Here is a 24,625-nt window from a genome sequence, read left to right as displayed (position 1 = left end):
ACTCTTAAACATGGGCTGTGTCCTCACATCCTTCAGTTTCCATGGTAACTCAAGCACTCAGGCAATTTATTCTCCATCTGCTCACTAGCCCATCTCCATCAACTCTGCTGCTCTCAGCATTAGCTATCTGATAAAGACTTTCCAAAAGGCTTGCCTGTGAATCCTCCATGAACTCATTCATTCAATCCTAAAAGGTGTCTTAAGAGAAGGTTGCACCTATTTATTATTTTTTATTATTTTGCATGTATATATAGATATATTTCTTTACAGAAATAAAATGTCATATATATTGTCTTTTATATTCATGTAATATTCTGAAATTATTTTTTCTGTTTTATAAACAAATACATAGATTCACATTCTATGTATTTATTCAAAGTTTATTAATTACAAGCCATGAACTTAGGACTAAATTTAATTTGTCAGAAATCACAAAGGCATGGCTACTAACTTTTCTGTACTTCCATCTCTTTATTTAACAAAGTTAAAATACACCAATTTTCACCTTTTCAAATAACTTGTTCTACTCATTAGCCTCACTGTCACTTGCATTATCTTTTAACACCACACTGTCTAAATCCTCTGTTACAAGAATATTAACACATAGATTCATTATTTAACAGGTATGCAGTAAAGTTCCACACTCCAATACTCCACAGAAATGTCCCCATTGGCCTACAGTCACTTAAAGGAGAACAGCAGCATCCCATTCAATAATGTATCCTTGAGCTCCAGAAAATGGGTGGGCATCAAACAGAAGCTAGGCAAACATTTTTTTAAAGACTTATTTCATTTTATTTTTATGTGCATGGGTGTTTGGACGCCATGCATATCTCTGCCGCACATACATGGAGGAGCCTTTGTAAGCCAGAAAAGGGCATCAGACTTCCTGAACTGATGGTGGTTAGCCACTCTGTGAGTGCTGGGAGTTTAACCTGGGTCCTCTGGAAGAGCAGCCAGTGCTCTTAACTGCTGAGCCATCTCTTCAGCCCTGGATCTGAGAACATTTTTTCCCAGTATGTAGGATAGAGAGATTTGACTACAACTAGACAACCATGGTAGTATTCATTAAGTTGTGTAAGAAGAAAGATCTCTTAGAGTTTTGCTTTGTGGTTTAATCCAGAAAGCACAGCCCAAATCAAGAATCTATACGTGAATTATTTATTTGAGGAAACCATACCAAGAAGACTAAAACTGTACATTTGAATCACCACTCTGGCCCAGGTTCAAACTCATTAAGAAATGTTGAAGAGCATTGTATGAGCTTTAGCATTGCCTGCTCAGAGGATGCAAAGTTCTTGTCACTTGTTGATGAAGTGTACCCCCTTGACACTTACAAAATATGGTGTTTGAGTAACCTGAGGTTCTTCCTGTAAGGCAAAAAGCAAGAAACTCAGAATGCACCTGCAATAGTCACCATCGGATTGAATCTGGACAAAGGTAAGAGCCCTCAGAAATGACCAATCACAAGGTCAGACAGAGTACAGCAGGAGAGAGGCCCTAAGATGAGGCTCATTGTTTCTCTTTCATTTGCACCTGACATGCGTTGCCCCTTGGCAAGACTTTCCTCTGAAATACAAACAGCAGAAAAGAATTTTAGAATGATATTTGACAAATAGTTTCAGCAAAGGAGTTGACACTTGCAAATTCTAATCCTACATCGCAAATCCCATTCCGTGAGATAGTTGACACACCTTATGAAAAACACACTCAACAGCAACCCTTATGCATGTTTGCACAAGATTATTCACCAAATAATTTACAAATTAGGCTTAAAAATAAGGCTACATATCAAAGGACCTGAGCCAATGCAGAAATTACTATGAGCTTGTTGCAGAGAGCAGCTGCTGGTAACTTCCCTAAGCAAAGAGGAAATGGTAGAGTCTTTACACTTTCTGAATGCTGCAAAGTATCCAGTGAAGCAAAAAGCCTCTGTCTGGATGGCAATATTTGCTCCATAAATCTTTGTTAGTTTGAGTGGAGAAGGAGCTAAATTGCCTACTAGTCCATGTGCCCAAGTGGGAAAAGGTGAGGGGAACACAAATATTTTCTCTATAAAAGGCCAAGGAAAAGGAGAGGAGAAATGCCCCCAAAAAGAAACACCAGAGACTAGTAGATGTGACTAAGGACCCTAAGGTACAAGAGAAAGAAAACTTGCCACTCATCCTTAATCACAAGTGACTTATTTAAATAGACAAAATGACAGGCTGACCTCCATCTATTTTAACTGCCAAATCCTATCAACAGGGTGTGATTACGGCCCAAGACCACCTTCTGGGTGAGGGGCTCCCAAACCCTCCCTGAGGATCCCTGACATTCTTTCCTGCACCCAGAAATCCAGAATTGTCTAAGAAAACATTTGTGGCCATTAAAGCTATTGGAGTTTAACCTGTGTCCTAAAGGTTGACAGGACAATTTATTAATGTGCTCTATAACCACATTGGGATTTAATGAAAAATCTTCTACATTCTTTTTGCTTCATTTTTGTCTTCAGAGCTTTAACAAGTTACTATACTTGACCTCTGTATCATGGAAAAAAAAATACTTTCTGGTTAAGAATATCCTTTTCTTAATTTAAAGATATTTACCTTTAATTTCAAAACAAAATTCAAAGGAATTAATCTTCATAAAAAGTTCAATAAAATTGTGTTTCAGGTTAAAAGAAAGATATAGAACCATATAAAATTTCACACATAATATATACTTCTGCAATTATATAACCAAAGATATCTAGATAAAGAAGGCAAATTAATTAAAGTTAGAATATATTGTAGCTCTGTATGAAATTCTCAAAGAACAAATGAAGATATTTTTAAAGTCACAAACTTATGTGCCAGCCTTTTATAAACAGTTGAGTAAACAGCTAAACTTTTAAATGTTCCTGTTTGATTTGTTAACTTACTTTATCTCAGCCTGCTACAGCCCTAGACCTCTAATATAAAATGCAAACTAAGACAAATTGTTTCATAGATTAATAGAAGTCTCTTGAGTTAAATTTCCAATAATTTTCTCTAAAAATAAGAACTTTATTTTTTTCAGAATCTAAATTTGAGTAGCTAAATTTTTTTGATGTAATTCTATCACTTCCAGGCAATAGTTATACAACTGACCTCTTCAGTCAGTGATTAGGCCCCCTATATGTTTACAACTGTCCTCTAGATCAAGCTAAGCTCTTAGCTTCATTCTTCTCTAAAATATATTACTCATGGATCATCATGATTCTTCCCCAAAGCCCACAGTTGAACATTCCACTTATTAATCTCTGTTGGATTAACAAAGAAAACACTCATGAAAAGTTGTTTTTGTTCAAAATAATGAAAAGGAAATTCTTCAATATTTTAACTTTTCACATCCCTGGTTGGAAAAGAAAACATCCTAAGATAAAATGACATTTCAATTACCCTAAGTTAAAAGAGAAAAGGGGAACACACACACACACACACACACACACACACACACACACACACACACTCTCACACACCGGGAAGTACAATGTATCCCATGTAGCCTTGTGGTGATTTCTTTGTTCTTTTCAGTTCAAGATGAAACAGCTGTTCATTGTTTAAAATAGCATCTCACATTTAGATCTTTTTCGCGTCAAAAGGAAGACATCTTATCCTTCCAGTTTGCTAACATTAGAGAGGCGTAAACACTCATTTCCTACACGTATTATTTATAATGCAGGCTTGTGAACTTTTGTATCCACTGTCAGACTGACCTTTGTCCTACTAGGTTTTGAACCTTCCTTCCCCTGACCTCATTGACAGACCTGAGTAACCTGAGGTCAACTTTTCCTTTAATTCATTTTTTAAACACACGTTTCCTTATGACAGTCTAGCAGTTCTGACTGATCCAAGAACTAATCCTGTCAAGGGTAAGAATAGTGATTGTTTTTTAACACTTTGCCAGTAGGATGATACCAGTATCTCAAGAGTTGCCTTGCACTGCCACCATGATGAGAATTTCAGGTTCCCACTGCTTTTGTTTAGAGTTCCTGGTTCTGTACCCACCAGTTTGATCTGAGCACCATATCTTAGTTTTTGTAGAGGAAATAACTTTTCTAATAGATGTTTCTAAGCTATTTAACCTAAGTAACTTGAAACATGCTCAGGGAGCCTCAGGAAAGGCAGAGGTGGATATCTTTCAAAGGGTCCATCAAAAAAACTCTTCTGTCTTCAATATGTGAGATTTTATAACATAAAATTGAATGGACCATTTAGTCTCAATGCAAGCTTCATATTGTTTCACTAACTGTTTCCCTGATTTAAGACACACACACACACACAAAAAAAGGATAGAATTTGATGAATTAAGATATTTACTTTGGACCTGAATATAGATCACAACTACTAAGGTAAAACCCATGTCCTCCCCTACATAGTCAGATGACATTACAGAATAGTAATAATGAGACTTGCTGTGGGATGGTCTGTATGTCAAATTGCTCTGATTGGTCAATAAATAAAACACTGATTGGCCAGTGGCCAGGCAGGAAGTATAGGCAGGACTAACAGAGAAGAGAACAGAGAAAACAGGAAGGCAGAGGGAGTCACTGCCAGCCGCCGCCAGGACAAGCAGCATGTGAAGACATTGGTAAGCCACGAGCCACGTGGCAAGGTATAGATTTATGGAAATGGATTAATTTAAGATATAAGAACAGTTAGCAAGAAGCCTGCCATGGTCATACAGTTTGCAAGCAATATAAGTCTCTGTGTTTACTTGGTTGGGTCTGAGCAGCTGTGGGACTGGCGGATGACAGAGATTTGTCCTGACTGTGGGCAAGACAGGAAAACTCTAGCTAAAGAGACTATTATTTTTTTCTTTTATAGATGAAAATTTTCAAAACTGTCAACCAAATTACAAGAACCTTTTACCAAGCTTTTAGAGATGGAAACACCATACAATGTAAAGAACCAAATTTAGTCGTTAGCTTGTCAGGTCATGCTGTCAGTTTTCAGATAAGGAAATGGAGGCTCAAAGAGACTAATGGACTTGTCCAAAAATTATTAAGATTTTGCTAGTGTTTTTTGAATGAATTAAACAATTGCCCTATCACTGTCTTGAAGGCGAGAGAGCTTGGGGCAATGGAAAAAGCCAGCCTAACCACAACCATCAAAACAAGTTTTAGAATGTTAACATTGATATTGAACTACAACTGCTTATCGTAGCTCATTAAACCAAAGCAGCCAAATGATGAGTCGTTGTATTCATTTGTCAATTAGCATTTTGAGGTTTGTGTAGAGGGCCTTCAAGCTCCATGCAACTTTCTCAAACTGCTAAAGGAAAATGAATCTTTTCTATTATTCAATATTTCTTGCATACCTTTGAATAGTCACTTTCCACATGCAGATTTCACATCCTTTGATCTCCTTAAAAAACCATTTTTCCCCACAACAGATGTTGTGATTTTAGCTCTAGACACACTAGCAGTTTGTGAAAGATGAATATGACAATAATAAAAGAGAATGGGAAACTCATTTCAGGGCCAGTCAATAACCTTTCCCTCCTCCCCATCTCTAAATATCACAGTTCTTTCCTTTCTACTAATGCTGGACATTTATCCTTTGTTTCTCATTTTGACCACTAAGAAAATGGGGAAGAAACTAAAAGAATGGGCCATGTCTGGATCGGCCTGGTTCCCACCCTATGGAGACCTTGTCTCGCCCACGCATGTGGCACTCTGTAACCTTATTTCCACTGACATTTTTTTGTGTATCTTAGAAAAACTGGACACTAGGAAGTATGTACACTACCAAGATTGTGAATTTATCCAATCAGGCCTTACTCAGCTTCTCAGTGTCTTAACTACCCTGGCAAAATGACATGGGTCATATTTTCACATCGATGGACTGTTCTTGAACAATTTCTCCAGTGTGTGAGACACAAACAGGCTTTTCTTCAACATCAGGCATGCATGTCTTCCCCGCCTCTTGCTTTTTAACAAACATGTGTATTGTGACTAGTGCTAGAGAAATTCTATTCCCTGGTAACTTTGAGTTGCCCCAACCCATTTTGCTGCCCCTTTCAGAATCCCCACCTCACTCTCCCGCTCTCTTTCTTGCTCTTGTTCTCACTCTTGCTTCCTTAGCATTTTAAGCTCTCCAGAAAGTGAAGGATCACTATCCATAATTAATAGTCACATCATCTGCAATGACAGATATATTAGATGGGTGATTCATTTTCCCCCAAATACTTTTCACATGAGAATTTAAAGCAAGAAGAAATATCAGTTTTTATACACATCTTGATACTAAATACTTGTTTTCACCCTCAAACCCCTTGAAAAAGTAATTACTGTTTGGGGGCCATTCTATTTAATGAAATTCCAAATTTGGAACTAGAAAAGTAGTTCAATACAAATCAAAATTCTAATTATAATAGTTTAATCCACTTAGTCAGATACAGCAAATTGCCTGAGACTGGGTAATATACAAATTAGAAACTCCTCACAGTTTAGAAGCCCCAGGTCTGGACACTAGTAGGTTTGGTGTCTAATGAAAGCTGGAGGCTTCTTCCAATGTGCTTCCTTGTTCCGTTGTCCCATGGAGAGGACAAATAGTGTCCTCACAAGACAGTAGGCAGAAGAACAAAGGGGCTCAAAGGGGTGATTCTCCCCCATTTTCTGAGGATGTTAATCCCATTCATGAGGGTAGATCCTCCATACAAATTTTAGGAACATAGTCATACTAAAGCAATGCCTGTATCAAAACTGTTGCTTGTTCTTCAAAATAGAAAGAAAGAAGGAAAGCAAGCAAGCAAGAAAGAAAGAAGGAAGGAAGAAAGAAAGGCAAGAAAGAAAAGAGAGAAGAAAAGAAAGGGAGAAATAGAATCTCCGAATAATGTCTGTTCCTACCTCTTGATATCTAGTAAAATACCCTGTATTACACAATGACACAGAGTAGGTAATTAATAAATATTGATAAAGGAATTAATAAATAAATGAAGAACAGTCAAAATAAGAGGAATTTCAATTTATTTTTTAATTTTAGTTATATCCATGAATAATTTTCAAATATTTATGTGACTTTAAAACAGTCCTTGACAGAATAAAAACCTGTCTTTTCTTTGTTTTTATTTTATTTGTTTCATTTGTTTCTTTGTTTTTGCCAGTGCCCCACAGGTGCTAAGCAAGTTCTCTAACCACTGAGCACATCCGCAGTCATTTTTTCTTCTTTTTACTTAATATGTGACTTCATTTAGTTGCCTAGGCTCTCCTTGAACTTGTGATTCTCTTGCCTCAGTCTCCCAAGGAGGTGGTATTACAAGCTTGTACCACCATGCCTTGCTAAAAGTTTGTTTCTTTACAGGAAATAATAACATAAAAGTTGTCCCAAGGAGTCACACTGTTTACCTCTAAAAGCAATTCCCATGCTGTCGTATTGATAGTGTGTTTCAAAGTATCATCAGTGAGCCATTGGGTATTAATACACACTTCATGTCATGAATTGGCTGTCACTCAGCAACTCTTCTCAAAAGACTTTCCTTCATTCTGAGATTCTGCCTCATATCAACACGATCAGGAAGAGGAACTTGGCCTATAGATTTATTGATCTAACTGGAAGGGAAAAGATAGTTGTCAGTTACATGAGAAATTATCAATGCTTTCTCCAAAATACCTTTTTGAAACAATTAGAAAATCTCACAGGCCCATCTCTCAGAAGAAAATTACTAATTTTAGTATCCTAGTGATAATACTGGAAACTGAGACTTAAGAAAACAGAGTTTCTTCCCTCTCTAAAAAAACACACTCACCGGTGCATTCTGTTTGAATATTGACCTCTCCATCTGTATTCAAACTATTATTAGGAACTAAACTTCCTATCACTTAAGTGGTATAAATCTCTGGGAAACAGAATGGTAGAGTTGCTTTCATATCACTTGTGAAAAAAGAAGGCAACAAATCACATTTTTCTTAGCTCAGACAAAGAAAGTCCTTCAGAGCACATCCTGTTTTCTTGATACCAGACCTATCAATGGGACTTTCTGGGTTTTCCAGAAAAGTGTGAGCATGACCTAATTCTTTCTCCATGATAAAAGCAAAGTGAAGTTTGGCTGCCAAGATAATAACTAGATCACTCAAGAACCCAATGTTCTTCATCAGACTTTTCAAAAGAGGGGTGTAGTCATTCATCAGGAACGTGCCTCCAAGGAGTCAGTCCTGGATTCTGGAGATAAAGAGAAAGCCCATAGCTGTGTTGATTTCAGTTCCAATATTTTGGTGTTTTGTTTTATTTAAACATAGATTTGGGGTTCAATTCCACTCCACCAAGTAACTATGGTTTGTCACGGGAGGGTAGAGGCAGGTGTAATAGAAAAATTTCTGATATTTCTGTATCTTAGATCTGGGTATATCTTAGTCAAGATAGCCAGGTTGACTTTGAATCAAAAAAAGAATGAAGCAGTTATTTTGTAAGAGCAAGAAGAAGCCCAAGTGATAGCTTCATGGGTGCCTTTTGTCATTATGGCAGCCCCCTTGCATCCATTAATCTGAACATGTACTCAAAATCCCTTTGTTCAATAAAATGAATCTGTTCACTCTCTAAATTCACTCTCAGCCACTCTCTCAGTCCCACCACATGGATCAGAATACCTTATTTCCTATAGGTTTGCATAGTGGTTACCACAGTCTTTATAGATGTTGCTTGCAAAAGTATTTCATGACTAGGACAAAAAAGTATGTACAGAAGGTCTTCTGCAATAGGACTTTGCAGGTAGACATCAACTGGATGTCTATTAGGTGATGGGGACACCTGAACAACTTAGCAGCTGATCTTGAGAAAGTCTCACTGTAGTCCTGTCTCCTCTTGCATATGATGGTGACTAGACTCTCCGGTTATAAATGCAACATCTTAGGTGTAAAGTTACCAGCAGAAGGATTTTATGAAGCGTACAGCTTCACTTCCCTCTCAGAAGTCATAAATGAGGATATGTCACGCAAGTCTTGAAAAAAAAATCAGACTTAATATTATAAAATGCTAGTGATCTTAAACATTTTAGCAAAAATTACTTAAAGCCACTAATCTAGGAGGTTTCCAGGACATGTTTTCCATTAATAAAAAAGCTTGACAATTATTTTCCAATGTGAGACACTCTCTTCAATATTCTACATACTCGTAAGCCTTACCGCACGGCTTTTGAAAATGAAGATAGGAGAGTATATATCAAATGTACAGAGTGGGTGATGAAAGAGGACAGTGCAAATTTAGATAAAAAATGACATATGACTATAAATATAGCAGGGCTGCTTTACATGTACTGTTCACAAAAGCCTGAGGCCAGTTCCAAGGGGGAAGCTTCGGATGGGAGGTTGACCTGACGGGACAGCTGTCATCCGTCATCCCATTGACCTTGAGGTTAATTCACCTGATCTGGCTGGCTGAGTAAAGGTCATCTCCATCCGACCTTGCTACCCCATGGGCATCCCCTTTGAAACTCCTTGAATGATAATCAAAAAAGGAGAGAGAGCCTTCCCCTTCACCAGTAGATATTCACTGTCTCAACAAATGTTTACTGAACTTCTATATAGCAAACATCATTTAGAATGTGCTAGAAATAACAAAATCGGAGTCCTATGCTGAGGAGACCAGAGAATTAGAAAGAAACAAAACTCAGCAAAAAAAAAAAAAAAAAAAAAAAAAAAAAAAAAAAAAAAAAATCATCACTAAATAAAATGAAGGGAAAATGGGAGTGTCAGATAAAGAAAGCTGCTATATCAGGGAACTGAGAAAGATCACTGTCATTAAGAACGAATGATACAAAGCAACAAAACAGCAGGGAATAGATTTCTGTGCTAAAGAAAGAGTAAGCTTAAACATTCTAAGAGAAGATGAGCCAGGTGACCACAGCACTTGGTAGGGTCAAGTACCATGAACCTGAGGACAAAGTGAACAACACCCATTATATACCAAAATAGCTTTATTCTTCCTCCCCAAACGTCAAATCACTGGAGGCCAAAATATTTTGGTCAGAAGCAGAATCTGAGCAATGAGAAACAGCTATACTATATGGCCACTTCTAAGAACACAGAGTGGTCCTCTGATGTTCAGGTGTTAGAATGTTAAGACACTCTCTTTACAGTTGTAACAAAGGAACTTAGCTCTTTTTTAAGATGCTGGCGGCCAGCATTTCATTCGAGATTTTTTTTTTCTGGGCCTACATTTGCTTCCTGCTCAGGCAAGCTTGAGAAGATGAGATCAAGGGAGTTTTGTGGTCCAGTGAGCAAAGGATGGGAAAATCAGAAAGATTTTGAGTTATAATCCCAGTTGAGCTACCAGGTGACCTTTAGGCAAGTCATTCGACCTCCCTGTGCCTCATGCTCCCAGCTGGAAAATTGGATAAGACCAGCAGGATATCACTGAAAACCAGATGCTCCTCAGAACCCAAGCTTTCCCAGCTAAATAAATTACCACCAAAGTGGGGGTCAGACTGTTGGTCTGGGAGAAACACCCAATTAATGACATTAGGTCACTTTATACTGAAAAGCTATTAATTTCTCCTATATTCATCAAAACTCTGTAGGAAGACAAGTGGTTCAGACACAAGTACTATTTCCTGTGCTATTTAAGGGTGTCACTCTGTGTGGCACTGGCGTTGCTATAGCATATTTGTAGGTTAATAATTGCTACAGTCCTGGTCTTGCCTCATTACACCTTCCCATAGCCAGTCATGCCAGCGTCAATGACACACAGCTGGAACAACAAAAAGAAGGTCAAAACAGAAGTTTATTTCCCCATTTTTCAAATAAAATAAACTTGTCATTTCTATATGCAGCAGGAAAATGATGTTTTGTGTGCAGATATTACCAAGACATGCAACTGCAGGACAAAATTCCATCTCTCATTTAAGTTATTAATATCAAGATATGTTTTATTAACAAAGACTAATTTAGGACAAACAAAAAAATTATCATAAATATTCTTTTTTCAGTTTAAATTAAAATCACTACAGTCTAATGTGGGCAAGACTTTTGTTCAAGTTTAAGTTACCTGATTTACTGAGTAGAAAAAATTCTGGTGAAAAATTTGGTACTAATTTATACCATGGTAGTTAATAATTGGACATGTTTAAAAAACTATCAACTTTCTAACTATTTCACTTGAACTTGGACCCCAGGTGGTATCGTGAGTATCTTCTATGGGAGACAAGCTCAAGCCAGGTGCACACCACTATATAACAGTGAACATCTGCACATGCAGACTACTCCACTGTCAGGCTTCTTTTTTTTTTTTAATTTCTAAATGGATATTTTTAATGTTGTATAAACATGTGTAGAAAGAAAATTATTTAAGAGAGTTGAAGGCATTAAAATATGTTGGTGGGTATGAGCACATATACTTAATATACCCCAAAGGATTTTACAAGTAGAACATGTGTGGAATGAACAACCACCTCTGGAAACCTTGTTTCCTCTCTTCTGTACCCTAAAATCTAGCACACAATAGCATCTCCCCAATACTAAGTGAAAGTAATGATGTTTCCTCTTGTGTGGGTGCTTTCTTCTTAGCTACGTCTTCAAGAGATGTTGCAAACAAATAGGGTTATTTTGTTATGTTTTGTTTTGTAATTGCATGTTGCTGATTATTCTTTGGCTTAATTCTGCTAAAACTATGTTCCACCTAACAGCAAGATTTTATTCCCTTAAAAGCCCATTGATTGTGTGTGTGTGTGTGTGTGTGTGTGTGTGTGTGTGTCTGTGTGTGTGAGAGAGAGAGAGAGAGAGAGAGAGAGAGAGAGAGAGAGAGAGAGAGAGAGAGAGAGAGAGAGAGAGAGAGAGAAAGAGAGAGAGAGAAAGAGTAGCTAAAGTATAAATAGTGGCTTGCTTGCTCTCAGGGACTCATTCTCACTCATTTATATAATGGAGAAGGTGATGACTCCTATCTTTGAAGATCATCTTGATAAGGATCAACAAGGCACAACTGTTTTGTAAATAATACTATGCTCCAGGAATGTAACTTGCTGTTTACCCTCAAAAGTTTGCCTCAACTCTACATGCAACTAAGGAATGTTGAAAGTGGGAGAAACAGGCTTCCCAGGGAAGAGCACACCAATTGGTTGTCTAATGCCAAATGGTCAATCATGAAAACAACATGTAAGTAACATCATAAGACTGTGCAAATTGATTATATTTACACATATATACATGCAACAACAATTAATAAAAAATGAGGCCATGAATTTGAAAGAAAATGAGGGACTATATGGGAGGTGGTGGAGGGAAATAAAGGGAAGGGAGAAATGATGTAATTATATTATCATCTCAAAACAAAATAAAAAATCTTCAAAAAATTTGGCTTAGGAGGTAGCACTTTATCTCCTTTGTGAACACCAAGTAGGAACCCAACTGGATATCAATAGGTTTCTCCCCTAAGACACTCACTTTGAAGAAAGCCCCAAAATCACATGCTCTTGAACCTAGCCTGGTCTAAGCAAGCCACATCTTTTCACTCTTCAGCTAGTGATGATTGGCTCTTTGCTGTGATCTGGATAATACTGCATCACATGACTATACAGAGCCATGAATGTTTTCCTATTGTTCATTTTTAGTGATGTAGTAACTGTGTTGTTCTAGCACATATATAAATAAATCTACTCCCAAAAGGTGTTGATAGTAAACAGAGTGGGGGATAAGGGAACAATGGAGGGAGGAGGGAAAGAGAGAGAAAGGGAAGGATGAAGGGAGGAAGAACACAAATATTTATGGAAGAAAAAAGATACAGAATGGGAGAAGTCTGTAACAGCAGCAAAAATCATGAGCAGGAACACAAAGTGTCCATTTGGGAGCATACGCAAAAGCAATAAATCAATATCAATCATCTTCAGTAATCAGAGGCAATCATGGTTATTAATTGTCTATCATACAACACCAGTGTTAGCATTTTCAAAAACAGCAAAGCTGACATAATGGATACCCTTCATAGGAAGAGAAGTTTTCTAATGGAAGCTCTAAAGATAATATATCTCTGAGTTAAACTGTTAGAAATTTAGGTAAGACCCAGAGGAAAATAAATCAGTATTTTCTACTGTATCCTAAAATTACATGAACTTTAGTGCCATTTTTCTTCTGTATTGCAGTGGTTGCAGGTTTTCGTTTGTTAGTTTCTTTCTTTGTTTGTTTGTTTGTTTTTCTTCTTTCTTTCTTTCTTTCTTTCTTTCTTTCTTTCTTTCTTTCTTTCTCTCTTTTTTAATTTGTCACAGCTTAACTTTCTTGGCTCTAAACTCATTATCACCACAGCAGTTATCTCTATTATGGTAGAAAAGATGAGCTTATCATTCATTTTCAATGAATAATCATTAAGATAAGTGCAATATGGACAAATGATGGAAAGTTGCATGGATTTCAAAATCTTATCCTAGTGGATCAGACAGAACAGAAAATCTATTGAGCAAAGACGGGGTTTTCTTTGGAACATGTGAGCATTGAATTGTTAAACAACATATTTTTCAGGCCTTATGTCTGCATCATATTGAAATAACTAGTTTAACACCTCATCAAACAACTATGGAAAGCACTTTGTGGATGAAAGCAATCTTTTCTTTCTTTCTTTTTTTTTTTAATAATAGATAGTTCTTAAAGTTACTATGCACTTATAGCCCAACTCACAGAATCACCTGTGAGAACATATGATAGAATTGGGTCATTTCTCATCCTACTTTTTATTTAGTATCAAAGCCTTGACCTTTCCCCCACCTGGGAATCCTGTAGCAGTGGTGACAAAGAATGTTTTCCAGTCGGCATGGCTACAAACTTTAGGCATTCAGCTGTGATGCCCATTACAACATCACATGTTAATAACATCAGTGTTGGCTTGTCAAAATAACAGACACTTTACACAATGGGTTATGATGGTCCTTAAAGTCCGTATGATTTGTTGGGTTAATATGAAGGATATCTGTAAAACAAAAGCATATGGCTTTCTTAGTAACAATACATATTAGGTGGTTTATTTACAACATATCCTTGATTATAAATGTAAGTCTATGATTCCAGTTGATTAGTCATTAACAAACAATAACAAGATTAAAGCAAGTCAAGTAGAGTTCATAAACATGCAGTACTTAGAATTCAAATGCATTATAGGAATATATGTGCAAAACTCAGCTTTGATCTGTCAAACTTGATTGGCTTAATGGCCAAGTCTTTAAGATTATTTTATTTCATAGCCAAGGTAACTAGGTAACTAGATAACATAAAAGGACAACCCAAGCTCAACCTTGAGCATTGCATATCCTGTATTATTGCACCTTGTGTTATTTCTTTTTTTAAAATATTTTATAATTATTTATTTATTTAATATATTTAAATCTTTAAAAAGATTTTAATGTATTTTTTAATTTAATTTAATTTTATTTTACAGTATAATTTAGTTCTACATATCAGCCATGGATTCCCTTGTTCTCCCCACTCCCGCTCCCCTCCCCTTCCCCCCAGGACACCCCCCATTCCCACCTCCTCCAGGGCAAAGCCTCCCCGAGGATGAGGATTGAGATCAGCCTGGTAGACTCAGTCCAGGCAGGTCCAGTCCCCTCCTCCCAGGCCGAGCCAAGCGTCCCTGCATAGGCCCCAGGTTCCAAACAGCCAACTCATGCACTGAGGACAGGACCTGGTCCCACTGCCTGGATGCCTCCCAAACAGATCAAGCCAATCAACTGTCTCACCTATTCAGAGGGCCTGATCCAGTTGGGGGCCTCTCAGCCCCTGCGCATTATTTCTAAAGCATTTTATTAACATTTGGATGCTTGTTAAGTTCTCTGTACTTTACCTAGTACTTGATATGGCTTTCAACCACCACTATATTCCCTAACACATGCTCCAAATTAATTAATAACTACATTTATTTATTTGTTTGTTTGTTTGTTTATGTGGTTTCTGTCTTCTAACGAGTGAGTCCTTGTGCTGATTTATATTCAATATTTGGTCCACAAAGGTTAATAATATTTTCTCAACTATTTAAAAGTAAATAATGATCTATCATCTTATAATTGTGCATACTCTCTATTATCAGTTAGGACTTTTGAGTTTTTTTGTTTTGTTTTTCTGAAACAAGGTCTCACACTATAGGCCAGGCTATCCTCTAACTCACAGCAGTTCTCCTGCTTCAGCTTCCAGAGTGCTGGGATTACACACATGAGTCATGACACCCAGCTTTAACTTCTGAACTTTGTTCTATATTTTTACTTCCCTGTCATTCCCGGTCTGATTTGCCAAGATAACACAATGTGTTTTTTTGCCCTCCACATGGTGTGTCGCCCTCCACTACCTTGTAGATTTGTAAATACATCAGAAGGCTTTGTACCTTTGTTAAAGGAGAACTAAAAATGAATCTTTGCAATGGACCTGCATCTTGCTACTGCCAAGTTTGTTACATATCTCAGGATTATACTATGATGATAGCAGCCATTCAGGCATGGTTATGAAAACTAAAGTCCACAGTGCCATCCATAATCCCCATCTTGTATCCAGACCATAATATCTAATAACCTGGACAATTCCCTCTACATGTCAAATGGCATCTGATACTCATCCATATCCTCCACAAACTTGTACCTCCTGCTTCTTCCCCAATTCAGTGACTGGCCCCTGAAGCTACCAATTAAATCATATGAAAATAGGCTAGAACGGTCGATCTCATCTGACATTTGATAAACAGTCATTCCCAACTGATTAAAACCTCTTGAAATTGAGATTTCGTGGGTGCAGCTTTCCTGCCATATATAGATAGCACTCTATCACAGCAGATGCTTCGTCCTCTCGCTCTTCTAATCTTCCTGCCCCCTCTATCATGGTATTTCCTGATCCTTAGATGTAGGGGTTGCCTTGTAGAAATATCAGTTGGCCTTGTGCAACCCACAGTCAGCTGTTCTCTGTATTTTGACCAGTTGTGGTCTTTATCTGCAGCAAAAAGAAGTTCTTTGATGAGGAGGTAAGAGCTACAGTTACCTGTGAGTATAAGGATAAGCATTTAGAATACAGTTAGAAATCATACTGGTTTAGGAAAGTGACCACAGTATGCTGTCCTCTAGGGTCTATGACATCACCAGCCATGGTAATTTGCTAGATTTACAATACCAGGCATGAATTCGCTCCTATTGAGTGGTACTTAAGTTGAATTAGTCAAGATTTAAGTGCCACTCTTACACTCTTAGGGATATGTTGCTGTACTGACCATTTTTGTGGCTCATAGACTTTATAGCTGGGCAGGACTATTGATTGATTTTCTCACTTGGCAGCTTACATAGCACCATCAAATACTATGAAAGCTAGTCCTCAGGCTAGTTATAGCTCAGTTCTTCCAACTCCTACGTCTGAAGTGTGTGGTGTCTTCAACAGTGGGATCTTACCTCCAATGCTTAGGAAGTTGTTGCCAAGGGCAACAGCAATAGTCTCTATTGCTTTAAGAGTCTTTTTGATTCCCATGACGAACAAGACCAAGGGAATCCCTTGAACTTGTTTTGTTGTTGTTTTTGCTGTTGTTGTGTAATAGACTATGGTCCTTGGAGGAAGTATTATTATTCCAAATATTGCAGCTTCAAACTATATATATTTTAAGTAAATATAAAATGTTTCCCTGTTGCCTTTTTGAACATTCTTAGTTTTATTTACCCCTCTGACCTCCCTTTCCCTTAGTATTCTCCTCTCCCCCCTCCCCCCACATTTATTCTACTTCTTCCTTCACCTCACCTGTTCCCTGCTATCCTCCTAAGTATGATTGCCTAAACAAGACTTCTGTACAGTGACGCCACCAGCTGATATGCTAGTGTGGATGGGAGAACTCTCACAAGGCTCTTCCCCTAGATGAAGAGTCACATGCAATCAATGACTATTGAGAAGCTCAAGAATTAGTCTTCTCCAGGGATGAGCTCCCTGATAGGTTAGCCAATCCCAGGTAGTCAACCTGAACACAAGAACAACACTAAATGAACTCAGCAGACTGTGTGAGGCAGGGCAGGAGAGGGGGGAGATGTATATGAATGATAGGTAGACATGAAGTATGGCACTCATGTATGAAATTCTAATATATATATATATATATTAGATATATATGTATATATAAATAAAATATTTAAATTAAAACAAAATCCTCATGAAATTACTATCTCCCCTGAATGCTATTCCTCTTACATTAGCTTTTCAATTTAGGCCTACATCACTCACTCCAATCCCCCAGACTCATAGTTGTTCCAGTCTTGCTTGATTCCAGTTAATTTACCTGTAGCTGACAACTTGAAACTTTAATATGCAAATCTGTATGTCACTTCCCTTGTGAATTTAGGACCTTCTTATTCCCATCAGCATAAAAGGTGACACAAAAGCTCTAGGAAATTAGCTTTTATCCATCTCCCCTGTCTGATCTTTCTCTTCCTGTCTCCATCCAGTCCTTAAAGCCTGCATTCTAATCATCTGTAAACCCAGTTCATTCTCAACATTACTTCCTGTCACATAGGGTGTGTTTATCTCTTCACAGACTCTAATGTTTCATTAGCAGACTAGTTCTTTCCAATATAGAGATTTAGAATCCTTCCCTGGCTACCCTCCGCTCCCCTTCTCCCCTGCCCATGTGGAAGCACAGCATCTTGCAAATCCTTTCTGCTTATCCTCTAGCACTCACATTCACTCTTGGTAATTAAAATTTTGTGAGGAGGGTCTTGAGGCTGTGTCAGACCTAAGGAGAAATGACACAGACAGGCAACAGCACAGGCAGGGGAGGACTGAATTTGCCTTTACAACAGGTTTACTCTTTTGAGAATTAATCTAGTCCTCTCATATATGTACTAATCCATTGATGAGAGAGACAAAATTGCCAAGTCCTGATCACCTTTAATTGTTTTCCTTTTATTAAAAATAGATTTTTTCTCACATAATATATCCTGATTACAGTTTCCCCTTCTACTCCACCCACCCTACCCCCTATTCAGATCTACCCCCCTTTCTGTCTCTCATTAAAAAACAAACAGCCTTCTAAGGGGTAATAATAAAATAAAATACAAGAAAACAAAAACTAACACATCTGAATAGGGCAAAACCAAAAGAAGGGAAAAAGTCCAAGAAAAGGCAAAAGAAACAAGGATAGACACAGAGACTCACTCATTGTCACACTCAGGTACCCTATGGCTCCCAAAGTTGGAAGCCATAATACATACACAGAGGTCATAAAGGAGAGAGAGAAGAAGGGACAGGGGAGGAGAGAAAGATAAATATTTTTGAAATGATAAAATGTAAAAAAGAGAGAGAAATGTGGTGGTATTGTGTTCCCCAAAATATTGTGCACCCTAATAAACTTATCTGGGGTCAGAGACAGAACAGCCACTAGATACAAAGGCTAGAAAATGGTGGCACTCACACCTTTAATCCTAGCATTCCAGAGGTAGAAATCCCTCTGGATCTCTGTGAGTTCAAGGCCACATTGGAAACAGCCAGGCACGGTGACTCATGCCTTTAATCCCAGAAAGTGAACCTTTAATCCCAGGGAGTGAGGCAGAAAGCAGAAAGATATATAAGGCGTGAGGACCAGAAACTAGAAGCTTTAGGTGGTTAAGCTTTTAGGCTTTGAACAGCAGTTCAGCTGAGATTCATCCTGGATGAGGACTCAGAGGCTTCCAGTCTGAGGAAACAGGATCAGCTGAGGAATTGGCGAGGTGAGGTAGCTGTGGCTTGTTCTCCTTCTCTAATCTTCCAGCATTCACCCCAATAACTGGCCCCAGGTTTGGTTTTATTAATAAGTACCTTTAAGATTCATGATACAGAGAAAGCTCTAAGACTACTTTATAAGACAAGGAACCTCCAAAGATGCTAGTAAGTTCATTTTCTGTTGGTTATCTACAACTGGACATATGCCCTACGCTTAAGAGTAGTTTGTTTTCTCAGTGAGACTCGTTGGCAAAAACTAAAAACTAAATTTGCATTGATAGAAATGGCCACTGTGACTTTGGTATTGGTCCCTTGAGGAACCTCCGAAAGTTAAATGGCAAGATAAGATGTTTATCACTAAGCAGTTTCAATTGAATTTATATAAGGTAAATGAACTGTTCATTTTTCCATTTTAATATACCCGACAAAAAGGCTTTAGTGATTCAGATGTCCTCTTGATGAGTCTTTGGACCATCACCAATATGGATTTAATTTTACCTTCAGTTTTACAATAAATAAGCAAAGATGGCCAAAAGGATTGCATAAATCTCGGGGGTTTTTTTTTTTCAGCATAAAACTTAGAGAACTATAATTCAAACATTTTGTTCTATTGTAGTGACCATTATATCTCTGTAACTGCAGATGAATTAAGACAGCCCATGGCTTTCTATTTCTTAGTCACCCTGAAATTTTTGGAAAAAAAAGTAATTAGAAAAAGCTCTTAAATATCTCATGCTAAGTAAAAATAAAATGCCAAAAAAGTAACTAAAACTTCAACTTTTTTCAAAATATATTTTAATAATTTGTTCTCCTTTCTCTATTTTCTCTTAGGCTTTGAAGACATTATCCATTTTCTATTGTCCACAGTGCCCTGATTTTGAACCTAATGCTTTTAACTCACAAATTTCAATCTGAATAATCTATCTATGCCTTCTAGTTCTGGACTATTTGATTGGTGCCATTCCTATAAAATGTTGCATTGGTGAGAGAAAATAAGCAGGCTTTGTTTGGTTCTCCTTGTCTGTTAAAAGCAGTCCACTGACAAATTTCAATGCATTTGAATCATTAACTGATTTTATGATATCGGACTGAACTGTTATTGGTTGCATAATGAAGTGCTTGAGTTGGGACTTGTCATTAGTCTAATCGAGCTATGATGCTTTAAGATTAGGTTGGGGAAATGTCAGCACATATTAATTTATTTAATTTGAAAATTACATATCAGAGACCAAAGCAATTTGCGGGGTTAAATTGTCTCTCTGTGGATCGGATTCATGATCTTCTGGGTTCACAGATCAAGTTCCCTTCTTCCCATGCACCATGTGAAAACCACCAAACACTGTTTAGCTTACACAATGTGTTCTACACAGCAAGACTTGCCCCTTCAGTGGGTACAAAGAAGGTAATTCAATCTTAAAGTTCTACTGCTGTCATAAGTGTCTATGACATCACCAAGACCTAGCAGCTGAATCGTAGCTTTGTCCTCCTTTTGCAAACATGCACTATTAGAGATGGACTGTCCATGTCTAAGAAGTCATTTTAACCCCTCCTTTTCAAAGATCACTACTTATAAAAATTCCCTGAATTGTCAGGATGGCAGCACAAAATGACTGCTAGTCTTCTAGCAACTCCACCAATGGAAGAAAGGACAACCCTTACAGTTACTTCTCAGTGTTCACACAATTGTGCTTTTCATTTGCAGATCTCAAAAGCTCCCAGCACTTAAAGCATTTTAAGATTACCTCTCTTCGCCCAGCGCTGGAAGGCCCAGCACAAGTCTGACTTCCTCCATGAAGGCTGTGAAGACATGGACGAATGCAGTTTGGAGTTGAAGAAAAAAAAAAATGGTTCAACTGTTTGTACCACCTACCAGCCACTGTTCTTTCTCTGTGTAACTGTGGGTGTGCTAAAGGCTTTGGGTGGGAATGCTCTGTCTATTGTACAAGGGATTATTCTTAATGATTTAAAAGAGTCAACTCAAAAGTATTGCTATTGTATCTTTTTGGAGTGACACGACCCAAGGCTAAGCTGTAAGCTTATAATTTTCTTACAGCCACAGTGATGGATTCAGAAACAGACAAATGACTTGGGTTTATTCTTAATGAAGTACAAGCCCTTTATACACTATTTTCTTCTCCTAAAAGATGTGTGTAATGCAGAGGCTTGAGCCTGTTTTAGGTACCAAAGGAAAAGCTACTGAAATGCAGAGCCAAAACAGGAAGAAAAGCTGGACTTAAAGAATCTCAGGAAAAGTGAACACAAGTCCTGATCAAGCCAGATATCATCTCTTTTCAATTATGTATGCGAATATCTTGTATCAGATGAACTAACAGATTGTATTATTTAAGGTAGTAGGGAAATGGAAATCCAATTGCTGATGATCAAAATGTATAAAACTGACTCACTAAGCCCATAATATACAGCCTAGCATTCTTACCTGAAAAGTAAAGATACTACCTTGTAAACCACTTTTAAGAATGACATTTAAAAATAAAAATGTGTGGCACATGATGCTGAGAAATGACATTTCATTTGCTATGTGTGACCTAAGGGCAATAGTCAATTTCTAAATCCTTTAATCACTTGTTTGTACTTTGCGTATTTATCATTCTGCTTAGGTACTTTGAATTTTACTGCTAATATTTTAGTATTTCTCAAGTTAGAACTTTTAATGATCCCTTGAGAAACAAAAAGGAGCCTTAGATCTTCTCCATCAGAAAACAATGACATGTAAATATGCTGTAAAGGCGTCAATGAGAAAATGTTGTCATTGCACACAGGGAGGGCATGCTCTTCCGGTAAAGAGGAGCTGGAAGGATTGACACCGGTGAGTCTGTGTCACTTTATATTCATCTCCATTAAATATCACGACCCCAATCAGCTCCTCCTAACTAGCTAACTAGCTCTGGAATATGCACTCAGCTGTGCCTGTGATTCTGTGAGTCTGCCTGATGTGGGGCCAGGGGATACCGAAGATGCTAGCTCAGGGATCCCATCTCAGGGACCATTCTCATAAAGCTATACAGTCCACTAACGTTTCTGACCACCTCCACAAGGTTTCTAGAAGAAACCTAGGTCCTTCCTGTTTCCTGTGAATCATAAGACTTCCTTTTCCTTGTAGCCAAAAACAATTTTTATTAAAAAAAAAATCTTACTGGATAACATGTATTGTAAAGCCTTTGGTTTTGACTTTTAAGGCATCAACATCACTAACAGTGTCCGGTTTCAGGTACACTGTCTTCTTCCTGAACCCAATTGTTAGGCACCACTAAGTTAACTGTCTCCCATGCAGGTCAAGGGCACCTAGATTAATCAGTAACAGTTAGGCTTGGTTACCTTATGAACTACTTAAAATGTAGGGACTTGAAACAATTGCTGCCTGTTTGGCTCATTGTTCTGCTGGTCAGAAATATGAGCTAAGTCCATCCAGTTGTTTCTTTTGATTTCAAGTAGATTTCAGCTTGTGGATTGGGAAGGAGCTGCTGATCTGGGATATTCTGCTTTAATGTAGTCTTTCATTCTTCAGAATGGAGCTTTTTCTCGTAACACTAACAGGATTCCAAATGAGCATAATTGTACAAGAGTTCTCATGAGGCCTTATTGGGGACTGGCACAAGGTCACTTCTGCTAAATGCTCTCAATAAAATCAAGGTATACATTCTGCTCAGACTCAAAGATCAGCAAGTACATGGTGGTGTCTTTATGGCAAAGGAGCATGGATCCAAGGAGGGGTAAAGAGGGCCCTTTTTGTAGTCAATCTATCAGATTGCTGTCTTTTTCTACACTATAACTCATCAAACTCTCTGTCATGTTCCAGTAGTTGCAGTTACCTGCAGTGTTTGGCATCATGATTTCAATTACTTCTCTCTGAGAAGTTACATGTCTCAGTGATGGTAACTGTAAATGATGTGTCCATTTATAACATTTCTGCTCAGCCAGAAGGTCTGCTCATCCATGTGGAAATTGAGCCTAGGCCATTATAAGTGGTTGGGTTAATTGGTTTCAAAACATTTATCTCCACCATTTTGCAATATTAGATATGTCATAAAACCAACCACAGTGCGTTGAAAACTACAGGTATCCACCTAGGACAATTTAATCCAAATATCTGAGGCTGTGGGCTTTTATAAGTTTAAAAGCTCCCTAGTAAACGTGCTTCGTAGCTCTGAGACTGGCTTATGTAATTATCAATCCACACACTTGCCTTTTCCCATTACCATGACAAGAAACTGACCAAAGGAGGTTAAGGAAGGAAAGTTATATTTTGGATCCTGACTTCAGTTCATCATGGTAGAAACATATTAGAGTTCAAGGCAGCACCTGATGGAGGCTCCTAACATCATAGAGGATAAGGAAACCAAAATCAGGGCAGAGATACAAACTTCAAAGACCATGCTTAGTGACCTACTTGCTCTAGCTAGGCATCACATCCCAGAGGTCCCACAGCTTTGCAAAACAGAGCTACCATTTAGGGACCCAGTGTTCAAGCACGTGAATCTGAGTAGGACATTTCAGACCCAGACCACAATATCACCCAATGGAGTAGTGGTTCTGAAACCTGAGTGTACATCAAAATCACCTGAAGAGCGTGTGAAATACAGATGACTACACTACAAAGCCAATGCCTGTAATTCTGTGGGTCTGTCTGATGTGGGGCCAGGGGATGCCAAAGATACTAGTTTGGGGCCACATTTTAGAATCATTCTCATAGAGCTATATAATTCACTAACATTATAAAAAATAGGCTGTATTGGGGATTCAGTTGTCTCCAGCCTGGCCAGTAAGGCATACTTGTTTTATAGGGCTGTGCTAATTCCAGGGGAAGAAAAGGGTGGCTTTTTTTCTGTCTAACAATACTTTATCTCTCCAACCAGTGATTCTGATTAAAATATTCTGAAAGAGAACCAACCTCACCTATATTAAAGGTCCCTCCAGGTTATTCTAATGTACTGTCAGGATTGAACACTGCCTGTCTAGTGCTTTTTAAAATATGGCCTCAGGATCAGCATCACATGCATTACCTGAGAACATGTCACAACTGCAAACTTTTAGGCTTTGCCCCATACCCACTGAATCAGATACCAGGGAGCAGGATGCATCAATCCATTACAAAAAGCTGTCCAGATATCTCTTGTAGAGGATAGACTTTGAAAACCTCCAAATTATGTATTCAAACAATACAAACAATAGCAAGCACAGAATAGGTGATATGTAGGTAATAATGTGGTAGATGCGCTGAGAAAGTCATCAGTTAGTTCACTGAATGTAGGTCATTCCAAGGGGGAAAGGCGAAGTGGGCAGAAAGAAGATGGACACCTACTTCTAGCAAAAAGAAGTGTGCAATCTAGTGTGTTTAGGGGTGAGAATTCATGGGTAACTCTGAGTGCTAGGGTGAAAATGCAGCAGGCTTACTGTGGTTTATGCAGTCAAGTGGAGACCATAATTTCACAATGGATCACAGCCTGTAACAGAATAAAAAAAAAAAAAAAAAAAAAAACATCAGAAGTGACAGAAAGTTCACTGATGGGACTTTTCCAATTCAGACCAAAGCCACAATGATGTCACCTCAAGAGAGGTAAAAAATAAAAGGCTCATTGGAGGAGAGGTGAATTCTCACAGCATATGAAAATAAAGAAGTGATAGCTTATTGTGAGAACACGGTATCATCTCCCTTCCAAAGCGAATGGATAATGCCCTGAGCACTCTTTCTGATCCTTGGTCAGTAAGCCTTGCTGAATGCTTCCCATGTTCCAGGGGTCATGTTAGTCACTGGGAATACCTCTGGGAACAAAGCACCATCCCTGCCCTGGGGCAACTAGTCTAGTCAGGTAGGAAGAGTCAAAGGCATTTACAAAATACACATTACATTAAGTGTTTCATCATATTTGGGAATCCACAAATTTGTTAGCCGGGCTCCTTTTATTATTTCTCTTTTTTATTTTTCAAAAGTGAAGATCAAACCAAGGCCTTACGCATGCTAGGTGAACACTCTACCGCTGA

The sequence above is a fragment of the Peromyscus eremicus genome, chromosome 4, assembly GCF_949786415.1.
Source record: "Peromyscus eremicus chromosome 4, PerEre_H2_v1, whole genome shotgun sequence".
Lineage (NCBI taxonomy): Eukaryota > Metazoa > Chordata > Mammalia > Rodentia > Cricetidae > Peromyscus > Peromyscus eremicus.
Note: the sequence above shows the minus strand (reverse complement) of the source record.